The sequence below is a fragment of the Portunus trituberculatus genome, chromosome 38 (genome assembly GCF_017591435.1).
Source record: "Portunus trituberculatus isolate SZX2019 chromosome 38, ASM1759143v1, whole genome shotgun sequence".
Classification (NCBI taxonomy): Eukaryota; Metazoa; Arthropoda; class Malacostraca; order Decapoda; family Portunidae; genus Portunus; species Portunus trituberculatus.
Window position 1 is genome coordinate 10,463,113 of NC_059292.1, and position 10,000 is coordinate 10,473,112.

The 10,000-nt window shown below is 42.2% G+C and overlaps 1 long non-coding RNA gene across 1 annotated transcript in view; it reads right to left on the minus strand.

The window, feature by feature from the left end:
• Positions 1–10,000, minus strand: part of LOC123515198 — a 165,062-nt gene that overhangs the window by 58,041 nt on the left and 97,021 nt on the right. The gene's annotated exons all lie outside the window — the stretch shown is intronic.

The following is a 10,000-nucleotide window of genomic DNA, read 5'->3' on the forward strand; positions in this document are numbered from 1 at the left end:
TGAGAGAGAGAGAGAGAGAGAGAGAGAGAGAGAGAGAGAGAGAGAGAGAGAGAGAGAGAGAGAGGCGCATTGTTCACTTACCATAAATATTTTCAAAGGCCACCGAGATAATTAGTTGGGTTCTCATGAGTGTTCTTTCTCTTTGATGGTACATAATCTTTCTTAAACAAACACTAGACTCATGAAAACATCTTTGAATATAGTCGAGATCAGACATCATAAAACTCAGAAACAAAGATCACACACACACACACACACACACACACACACACACACACACACACACACACACACACCTTTGTTGGTTTGAGTCATAGCAACACGGGTGACAAACACGTGATATATTTGCCATGTAAAGATGTAGAAGGGACTGCATGGACGAGAGAAAAAGAGAATAAAATAATAAAGTTTGCACTGACGATGAGATTTACCTGTGACAAAGACCAAACGTAGGTGATATAACATGAAAGCAGCCACAATGAATAGCAGTGAATAAGAGTGGCTGGTAAAATGCCTCACTGCCCCTCGCTGTAGACGCTGCCTTGGAATGAGAGCGATTCAAGCATAAAATAAGAGACATTCAGGGAGCGACAGGTAACCATCTAGTGTCATACAGGCAAAATATAAAGGAAGGGAGAGAGGGAGAGAGAGAGAGAGAGAGAGAGAGAGAGAGAGAGAGAGAGAGAGAGAGAGAGAGAGAGAGAGAGAGAGAGAGAGAGAGAGAGAGAGAGAGAGAGAGAGAGAGAGAGAGAGAGAGAGAATGACTGAAACACTAAGAAAAAAAAAACATGAAAGGAAAGTGACTGCACTGAAAACAAAGAGATAAAAAGAAAAAAAAAAAACAGAGAAGCTAGAAATTACACTACCCCTTCCCTAACCCCGTCCTTCCCTCCCCAACTCCCACTCCTCGTCAGGCAGCAGCAACAAAGGTGAAGGAAATTACCCGAAGGTTGGGTGGGTGGGTTGGGTGGCGGGAATGAATGCAGAGAGGAATGAAGGAGAAGTTGAGGTAGAATACTAATAAAAGTGAGGCACGTTAATGGGAATGGGGAGGAATGTTAATAAAAGGGAGGGAATGAGCAGACGACCGATGGCAGAGAAGGCTTCGCTAAGTGTCATGAAGCTGGGGAAGTATTATCATGAGGCCTGTATATATTAGATGAGTGTGCAAAATTATCAAGAGTTCTCTATAAGTCTCATGACATTGTAAATATTGTGAAGTTAAATACAATGAGTCTCCGTAATTCCATGGAGTTACGTAAAAGTCATAAGGCTTTTTGTTTTTCATGACTGTCACATAATGAAGCTGCACAAGTATCATGGGACTATATATATGCATTATATGACTATAGTAGTATCTAGAAAATGTTCGTAATGAGTTTGTAAAAGTATCATATGACCTAAAGCTTGTGGCCTAAAACCTGAGAGCAAGTATACTACCATGTATGAATCAGGTTGTTTAGACTTTTCTCTTTACGTATCAGACAACGGCTATGAGTGCAAAATTGAAAGTACGTTTTATGGATCATTGCAAGTATCATCAGTTGACTGTATACGTGTGATTATCTAGAGGCTATCTAAGGTTGTATTGCGTATTATAAAGCTACTTATAATTACACTGTTCAAGGTTGTCTACGCATGTGTCCTGACTGTATTTAAGCATAATGAGGCTCTATAGACACGACAATTCAGGGAAAGCATCAGAGTGAATACCGTGAGTCTATGCGAGTTTTAAGAGAAAGAGCGCGAGCATAGGTACTAATTAAAGTTAACAAAGCACAGCCGCACCACCGCCCACCACTCACACTCACGCCAGGCCGCGCACACCCACCACACACCAGCTGGTATTGTGCACCCGCCACCACCGCCTTTTCAAATTAAAGCAAGTCTGCCTGTGGATAAAAAAATGTTTGATAATAAATAGATAAAGCGTTAATTGAACACAATGTATTTTCTATTTCAACTTTTCTCTCAAAGCGTCAAATAAAATGTTTTTATTATATGGCTAAAGAAAAAACGGGAAGTAAGAAAATTACATCACCTGTTCTCAGAGCTTACCTTGTGTAATAAACCTTTCCGCTGCTAGACAGTCTTTCCCATGATCACCAAATTAGACACTTATGTAATACAGTGCCGTAATGATTTTGTACCTCTTTATTTCTATTTTCAGACCCATATTTATAATCATCATTAGTGTGTGTGTGTGTGTGTGTGTGTGTGTGTGTGTGTGTGTGTGTGTGTGTGTGTGTGTGTGTGTGTAATTCACTGTTTGATCTGCTGCAGTCTCTGACGAGACAGCCAGACGTTACCCTACGGAATGAGCCCAGAGCTCATTATTTCCGATCTTCGGATAGGCCTGAGACCAGGCACACACCACACACCACACACAACTCCTCGATTTACATTCCGTACCTACTCACTGCTAGGTGAACAGGGGCTACACGTGAAAGGAGACACACCCAAATATCTCCACCCGGCCGGGAAATCGAACCCCGGTCCTCTGGTTTGTCAGCGCTCTAACCACTGAGCTACCGGGCCGTGTGTGTGTGTGTGTGTGTGTGTGTGTGTGTGTGTGTGTGTGTGTGTGTGTGTGTGTGTGCGTGGTCATACCTAATTTTATAGTGTCGTCAATGATAACAAAGGACGACCATAACACTAAAAGGCGGTAACAAGATGAAGGCCACTCTAGACATCTTCCCACGCCATTACTAAGCATGACGTAGAGAACACAAGAGAGCGAGGGCAGCTGGAGGCAATGGCACGCCCTTTCCTATACAGAGACTGGCTGACGCGAGGTTCAAAAGTGAGGTGGTAAGCGCAGCACAAGGTAAGTGAGGCACAAAATGTGGTGGTCAGGCAAGAGAGGTTCAGGAGTGGAGCTAAAGTAAGAATATCATGTAATGTTTAATACTTAACAAAAATTAACTCAACAAGTGAATCACCACAACCCTTCTAGTCCATCATAGTGCACGAGAGAGAGAGAGAGAGAGAGAGAGAGAGAGAGAGAGAGAGAGAGAGAGAGAGAGAGAGAGAGAGAGGGAGATGGGAGGGATCATTTAATTCTCGAGAAAAGGTCATGTCAGATCCCTTTAATCTCCTTCCTCTGCCGTAGGTAGCCCTGAGATGACCCCTGGATTCTCCTTCCGAGCGTCACCCTTCATCCTGACACCCTGTTGTATGATCTAAAATACTATAATACCAGGGTGATACAAATTAACAGAATTATCCTTCATACACAGCTCCATTTATCTCAAGCCCATACACGATTTTCAATCTAAGTACACATCTTACACTACAACGTCTCCATCATCCACAATAACAGAAACATTTTAAACAAACATTTCCCAAAGCCCAGTCTCTTCTCGTGGAAAATACATATATGAAATAATCATTCAATGTTCCAATTACTAAACTTATATCCATATTTATAACTACACACAGTATGGGACCCACCCCCTCCATCCCGTTTGTTACTCACTGTAAAAATATACATATGAAAATTAATACAATCAAGTACAGTGCAGTCTAATTAAATGTAAGAAGGATCACCTTGAATCACTAAGGGATATATATTACAAGGACTAGCGCTGTTGCTCTCCCTTCTCCCCTCCCGTCACACACGCCTCTGTAGAAGGAGTGTATCAAATGGTAACGAAGAGAAACGAGAACTATAAGTTTTCAGTATTGGCGCCTGATTGATGTCGGGAAGTGGGTGAAAGGTTAACAAGACAGATAAACGGCAGGCAAGTAACGCTCTTCCAGTAAACAAGTATGTGATGTATGTATGTTTGAGCAAGATCAATATGTATTAAAGAGACAGGATGAAAATGACTCACAAGAAAGGACGGGGAAGAGGCGCAGCAGAAAAGCCGTAGTAAAGCAACAAAAGACTGAAAACTTTTGAGAAGATTGGCCTCATTATGCACAAAGATGAAACATAATATTATCTGAGTAAGATTTTAAGACCACCTTATTTTCCAAAAAAAAACGATTTAGATTCTTATGTTTCAAATAAAAAATTCATAATATAGATACTCGAACAAATAATATAGCGCTGTTACCATCTTAACTTCATAAAAAAATGCATTATTTGAGTAATCAGGTTATTTGTTCCCTTTAATCCATTCAAGACTGAGACGTATTTTTACAGTGAGTTTTGGTGTGATTAGATGAGTTTATTGATATTAGGAAGGGTCTATGGAGGTCAGACGATTAAGTGGCCAGAGTTTTCACGGTTTTAATCCCTACACGAGTTTCTGAAGTTTGATAAAATCGCCAAATAGTAAGCAGAATGAATATGAAAATGCGTCACGGTACTGAAGAGGTGAAATCGTGTCTGTAGTCTATTCAACATTACTAAATTTTCGTCTGCTAACTACGTAAAAAACCAGAACACGGAAGGGTAAAATTTTATCTATTATATCATTTAAATGCGAGCACTTCCTTATTTGTTCACTCACTTATTCACTCACACATTCATCCGCTTACTTATCCACTTTCTCACTTACTCACTCAAACATTTCATCCACGTGTCCAGGGTCTCGAGGGAGCTATACTTAACCGCCGGCCAGGGACACACCATAACACCATAACGAACCTCCCCGCCTGCCTTGCCTCGTCTCGCCTCGCCTTGCCTTCCTTTGCTGCTCCACACGTGTGCTCTTAAGTATCCTTGCCCCACACCAACTGTAAAGTGGCTGTGTGTGTGTGTGTGTGTGTGTGTGTGTGTGTGTGTGTGTGTGTGTGTGTGTGTGTGTGTGTACATAATGCATTAACATAACACATATGCATTCTAAGGTTATTTTACGTACTCCACACACTTGATAATTATATGCACCGCCTTAGGACACAATTGTACTCACTCACTCTTTCTCTCTCTCTCTCTCTCTCTCTCTCTCTCTCACACACACACACACACACACACACACACACACACACACACACACACACACACACACACACACACACACACACACACACACACACACACACACACACACAACGGTTTTCATTACCTGTGGTTAGACAATGCTTCGCTGATTACATGTGATGATTGTGAGGTTTCATATGGAGGAGGAGGAGGAGGAGGAGGAGGAGGAGGAGGAGGAGGAGGAGAAGGAGGAGAACAACAACAATAACAATAACAACATCAACAACAACAACAACAACAACAACAACTACTACTACTACTACTACTACTACTACTACTACTACTACTGCTACTACTACTACTACTACTACACCTACAACAACAACATGATGATAATAGTGAAGAAGAAGAAGAAGAAGAAGAAGAAGAAAAAAAAAAAGACTACGCGAGAGAGAGAGAGAGAGAGAGAGAGAGAGAGAGAGGGACGGTGACAGGAGGGCCGTGGTAATGACAACCGTGACGTAAATAATACAAAAGATGATTAAGGAGATAAGGCCTCAAGACGGTGGTGTTTGTGGTGCCTGTGGAGACGTACAGCGGGAGGACAGGACAGTGTGTGAATGTCTCGTGTCACTGAAGAAGAGAAGCCCAGCATGAGTGGCAGGACGAAGTGGTCAATGCTATACAAGGGGAAGAGAAGAAGCATTGTGTCTACGAGTGTTAGCTATTCACCTCACGTAATGCAGCATAAAAGCTTTACTTACGCACACACATCCGAATATAGCATGCGGAGGAACGATAATAAAAAGGCACGTAAAAATAATAATACCACAAAAACACAGGTAAATCTCAGGTGCAATCTCATCCAATTAACAGTACACCTGTCCGGAATTTTCATGACTGAGAAAGCGTTGGGAGAAGAATCGGGTAAAAAAAAAGGAAAGGAGAAAAAGAGAATGAGAGAGACAGCAAAGAGAGGAGAACGAAAATGAAAGAGGTCATTTTAAGTACACTTTTACCTCCCAGTCCCTTCTCTGACCGTGTTATCAAGTTGTAAACAGCACTAGTAAAAAAATCAAAAGGAATCGAAGCCTCTCTGCTAAACCCAAAGTGTCTTGAGCCCTTGAGCGATGGAGGATCACAATAGAGGCGTGAATCCCATAGGCCGGACAGGGAGGATCAGAGCCTAAGTGAGAGTGAGATTAGCGGTGGGGGAGGGGAAAGGGATCCTCCTAAAGTGTTTGGAAACCTTAAAAGTGACAGGTGAGTGTGGCCGAGCCCTACCTTCCCTACTTTTACTCCCCCTGTTCCGTGTCTTAATTATCAGACCTCCGATAATTCCTGAGGCGGGAAGGAGGAGGAGGAGGAGGAGGAGGAGGAGGAGGAGGAGGAGGAGGAGGAGGAGGAAAATTCAAGAAAAAAAAAGAGAACAGACGAAAATAAGACGTAAAACTACCCGAGAGAGAGAGAGAGAGAGAGAGAGAGAGAGAGAGAGAGAGAGAGAGAGAGAATGTCAAATGAATCGGTTAAATTCATAAGAAAAAAGTTAGAGAACAAAAACGAGAGCAAAGATGAGTAACAACAGAGGAGGCGGAAGAGGAGAAGAAAAGAAGGTCGAGAAGAAAAGAAGAAGGGCGAGGAGTATGTTGAGTGTTGAGGTGACATTCAGAACCTGAGTGGAGACAATAAAAGGCTCCAGCAGAGGATTAGAACCCCTCTCGCGACACCCGGGGAGATCTGATCCCATTGTTGTGGCGGGATTATGACTTGATCGCCATATTTGTCGTGGTCAAGAGGCACAATAAACACACACACACACACACACACACACACACACACACACACACACACACACACACACACATCTCACCCCCCACCCTTTCAATCCTTTTCCAACCTTTCCCTCCCTCTCTTCTCGTCCATGGCCAGTGAAAGAGTGAAAGGGACGTGAGAAAAAGGTGTGACAGGGAAAACACGTACTTTCAAACAGGGTGTGAAATAAAGCAATGTAAGATTCAGGGTGATAGGACAGGAAAATTAAGGAAACGAGAAAGACAACGAAGGTATGCACAGAACGAAAACTTGTAAAATAAAGCGTCCGGAAGATGCAACAAAATGAAACACTAGGAAAAGATAGAATAGTTATACAGATAGATGAAGAAGTATGTATAATAAAGCCAGACGCAAAAGAAAATGCTGTGAAATTAAAGAAAACAGAAGATATAAAATGAAGATATAACTACAGGAAGTAATCAAAATTAAGTGCAAGGCTCTGAGGAAAAATAAAATATAATCAAGAAAAGATTCAAAACATACTTAACTCCTTCAGTGCCACGACGCGTTTTCACATTTACTCTGCATAAAATTTGTTGACTTTATACAGCTTCAGATACTTGTGTGGGGGGATTAGAATAGTGAAGACTGGTCATTAATCTTCTGTCCTCCATAAACCCTTCCTAATGTCAATAAAAAAAACATCTAATTAGATCCAAAACTTGGGATAAAAAATGTGTCCTGGTACTGAAGGGGTTAATATTGAATAGAAGATAAGCAACACAAAAGAATGAATGAAGGAAAATGTGATAAAAAGAAAAATATCTTTGTATAAGAATTATTAGAAGTAAAGCAAGATTGAGGAGGAAAGCATAAAACAAAATAAAATAAAAAACATAACGAAAATAAAAAAAAAAAAATAAAAAAAGCATCAACATCTACATCAATGACCCTAAAAAATAACAGACACAAAAAGAGGAATAGGAAGAGGAAGAATACATCAAACCTACCACCCATCCCTCCACCAAACGACGATAGATAAATAACCAAAAAAAACACGAGAAAGAAAAAACGAAGATAAAAATAAGTAAGAAAAAAATAGCGCTATTATCTCCTCTTACCTGTCGGACAATTAAAGCGGTGCCTCGTGTTACCTGTTGAATAATTAAGGTGTTCCCCAACCCTCACCTCACCTCACCCGCCCTTATCTCCTCCATCTCCAACCCTTTAATGCTGCAATACCCATCTCCGCAATTATTCAAACCCAACACTACAACCCGCGGGACACTCAACAATTATGATTACAGGTGAGGCTTGCACTACAAAGACAGTACGCATAGGTCCCAAAAATTAATTGAGGGTAAGGTGAGGGTTAAAGTTGCCAGGTAAAAGAGGTGATTAGCTCGAATGTGTCTTTAATGTTGCCGATATAGCCTTGTAGAGATAGTGAAGGGGGGAGAGAGAGAGAGAGAGAGAGAGAGAGTTAAGGTGAGCTGCGTGTGGGAGGAAAGGTAGGAGGGAGACACGACGAAACGAAAAGTGGAGGAGAAAAAAAAAAAAAAAGGAGGAAGAAGGAAAGAAAGTCATAATAGCGCGATACAAGAACAATACACAGGAAATTACAAAAATGGGAGATAAAACATGGGGAGAATAGGAAGATGCGTTAATGACAATAATTACCGACATCGCACAGAAGCAAGGAAAGAAGAAACATTAGGATGAAATCACATGCGTGCAAATAACAAAAAGGGAAAGGGAAACACGATTTTTATTGAGATTGAAACGCGCCGCCGCGAAAATTGTTTTGGATTGCGTGCATAACTTACGTAAATCATTTCTGGAGGAGGAGGAAGAGGAGGAGGAGGAGGAGGAGGAGGAGGAGAAGAAGAAGAAGAAGAAACAGAAAATTTGATGATAAAAATGACGGAACATATTAGGAATTAGTGAAAAGGAAATGCGTAAAGATAAAACAATGAAGGAGGAGGAGGAGGAGGAGGAGGAGGAGGAGGAGGAGGAGGAGGAGGAGGAGGAGGAGGAGGAGGAGGAGGAGGAGGAGGAGGAGGAGGAGGAGAAAGAGAGAGAAAAACAGCAAAGGTAGGAAAGTGGTTCTGGTACGGAGTTTATGGGCAGGTGAGCACATCAGCCCCAAACAAAGAACTCACTGTGGTGTTGAATTTCCTTCCACTTCCATCTTTATCTCACTTTCTTTTCCTCCTCCTTCTCCTCCTTCTTCCTCCTCCTACTCCTCCACCCCCAACTGCATTACACCATCTAAGCACCCCTTCCCCCCTCCCATCTTTCCCAGCCCATCCCCATGACACACCTGCTTTTCTCCACACCCCCATCCTCTTCTTCCACATCAACAAAAGCCCCTCTCTCTCTCTCTCTCTCTCTCTCTCTCTCTCTCTCTCTCTCAACCGCCCACTCATTCCCTCTCATCTCCCTCCTATAAAATGAATAATGATAAACAACACAGACTCTTGCCGATTAGGACACGAGATTGCACTATTGTGTGTGTGTGTGTGTGTGTGTGTGTGTGTGTGTGTGTGTGTGTGTGTGTGTGTGTGTGTGTAGTGTTCCTCTCGACAAGACACTGCCGCCCCCTAAAAACTGGTGACTGACAGATACACGACCATGAGAGGAGGAGGAGGAGGAGGAGGAGGAGGAGGAGGATAAAGTAAAGAAGAAGAACAAGAACAAGAACAAGAAGAAGAAGAAGAAGAAGAAGAAGAAGAAGAAGAAGAAGATAAAAACCCTTAAAAAACACAAAATACTAATGGTAAATAAAATAAAATAAAGGGAAAACGAAAAATACGTTATAGTGAATGTGCAAGAGGTAAAGTGAATATGCAAGGAACGAAAGAGACGAAAATAGAAGAAAATGGAAGAGGAGAGAAGGAGAAGAAAGAGAGGAAAGAAGAGGATACAGCGGTAATGGTTGCGGGCGAGCAGGTGTGAACAGGTTAATCAGGGGGTGATCACGACAGGTAGACGCACAACACACCTGTGCTGGCTTGTCAACACCTTTACTTCCCTCTCCCCTTTCCTCGGAGCCCTCATTCCTCTCCCTCTCCTTGCCCTCTCTCTCCCCCCCCCAGCCCTGCTATTCCTCCGGTCACCCTGCCATGACCTCTACTCACCTCTAAAATTGAAGACAGGGACAATATTGAAGACGAAGGAAGACACCAGGAAAAAAGGGAACAGCAGATGATTAGAGGAAGAGAAAAAAAAAAAACGGAAGACGCAATATAGAAATGATTAAGGGAAAGGTAACGAGAGAGAGAGAGAGAGAGAGAGAGAGAGAGAGAGAGAGAGAGAGAGAGAGAGAGAGAGAGAGAGAGAGAGAGAGAGAGAGAG